Genomic DNA, 2314 nt, shown 5'->3' on the forward strand with positions numbered 1-2314 from the left:
TGTTAAGAAGTTTTGTTTTCTTGACCTTGAGATACAGTACTTATGTAAAGCTGGATTCTTTGTACTTTTGCAACAACTGCTTCAAGACCTCCTCATTTTCAGCAAGGTTGTGTCATCAGCACAACACAGGCTATTGATAAGTCTTCCTCCTATCTTGATTCCATATTCTTCTTCATAGAGTCCATCTTCTTGAGTAATTTGTTCAATATACAGATTGAATAGTTATGGAGAGAGTATATAACCCTGACACGTTGCTTTCTTAATTTGAAACCCTTTCTCTGTTCACACAACAGCCTCTTGGCTGTTGTGCTCACATGAGCACAATTAAGTGATCTGGAATTCTCATTCTTCTTAGTGTTGGCCATAACTTATTGAAATTCACACAAATTACTTTGCATAGTCAGTAAAACACAAAACAATATTAATCTGTTCCATTTTATAGTATGTTCTAATTTTTTGTTCCATTTATAATATCTAACCACAAATTGAGATACTTGGGAATAACTCTAACTAGAGACACAAAAGATCTCTATAAAGAAAACTACAAAACACTACAAAGAAAATTGAAAAATGCTCTCATTGGGAGAAACAGAAAGAGACTTAGCTAAATGGAAAAATGTTCCTTCTTCATGAATAGCGAGCCTTGATATAGTGAAAATGACAATCTGAAACTATACTACCTGTTTAAGACAATCCCAGTGCAGTTACTAATTTCACTTTTCAGAGAGATATAAAAGGCAGTAGGAAAGTATATTTTGCAGGGTGGCAGGGAAAGAGACCCCCCCCCACCAAAAGCAAAGCACTTCTGAAGAACAAAAATGAAGCGAGAAGCGTAGTACTTCTTGTTCTCAAAATCTACTCTACAGTGGTAGTAACCAAAACAGCATGGTACCAGTACAATGACAGACAGACAAACAGTACAGAGTTGAGGACACAGATATGAACTTGTATTCAGCAAGGAAACAAAACCTCTCAAATGGGGCAACTATGGTGCTTCAACAAATGTTGCTGGCAAGACTGGACCTGCAGAAAGCAGAAACGGGAACCTCATTTCACACCATACACAAAAACCAATTGAAGGATTGGAGGCCTAGAGGATAAAGCCTAAAACCATAAAGATTGTATGAGACAAAATGGGGCCAAACTTAGAAGGTCTGGCCTATGCTGTAAATAGGCTGGCAAATACAGCCAGAAATGCACAACCAGGAGAAGATAACATGGATAAATGAAACCTTCTACAGATTAAGTCCTTGTGCACATCAAAAAACGTTTCCAAATAGAGTGTAAAGAAAACCTACTGAGTGGGGGGGAGGATGGGACCCAAACCATTTGTCAGTCACATCTCAGACAATGTTCTCATAGTAATTTGGCATTTTCTAAAAGAAAAACAAAACAAAACAAAACAAAAACAACAAAACAGAGACCGCACTGGGTTGCTGCCACCGGTGCCGCCATCATGCCAGCCCCTCGGGTGTCACGGAGGCTGGGCGACACTCCATAATGGGACACAAGCCAATTTGAGAACAGATTGGATCCAGCTTCATTCAACATTACTACCAGTTATTTGAAAACGACAGAGTCCAACTAGGCGCAATTTATATTGACACATCATGCCTTATGTGGAAGGACAACAGTTCCAGGGGAAAGCTGCCATTGTGGCGAAATTGTCTAGCCTTCTGTTCCAGAAAATCCAGCACAGCATCATGTCTCAGGACCATCAGCCCACACCAGATAGCTGTATCCTCAACGTGGTTGTGGACCAGCTCAAGGCCGATGAAGACCCCATCATGGGCTTTCACCAGATGTTCTTGTTAAAGAATATCAATGGGTTTGCACCAATGATATGTTCGGGCTTTTGCTGCACAACTCTGGCTGACCTCGTCCCAGCCAGGCATTAATGCTGTTTCCTCCTCCCCCCTTTTCCCGATACTATTCACACTCTTCCAGATGCTCCAAATATCATACACAAACAAGCAAGGCCAAGGTGGGAGTGGGTGCGGTGCGCTGCTGCCACCGAGGTGCTAACAGCATGTGATGTTTGGACACTAGACTAGTTGCATCTGACAGGAGAAGTTTGTGTTGTACCAGCGCATGCCTTGGAAAGACTTAAGTAATGCAAAAGGTTATCTTTTCTCCTTTCTTTTTAATCTACTGCAAGTTGCTCTAGTAACCCAAAGAAGTGAAGGAGAAAGCAGCTGACTCATCACCCAAATATTGATTTGTTCAGATGTTTCAAAGTCTCATTATTCAGTAAAACCATGAAAATTTTCTTAACAGTTTAAAAAAAACCCACCAAAACAAACAAACAAAAAAA

The 2314-nt window shown here is 40.4% G+C and overlaps 1 pseudogene; it reads left to right on the forward strand.

The window, feature by feature from the left end:
* Positions 1-1500: 1500 nt before the first annotated feature.
* LOC102855400 lies at positions 1501-1876 on the forward strand (annotated as a pseudogene).
* Positions 1877-2314: the final 438 nt, after the last annotated feature.

This window comes from Elephantulus edwardii, unplaced genomic scaffold, assembly GCF_000299155.1.
Source record: "Elephantulus edwardii isolate Elephantulus edwardi_28Jun2011 unplaced genomic scaffold, EleEdw1.0 scaffold00007, whole genome shotgun sequence".
Taxonomy (NCBI): domain Eukaryota; kingdom Metazoa; phylum Chordata; class Mammalia; order Macroscelidea; family Macroscelididae; genus Elephantulus; species Elephantulus edwardii.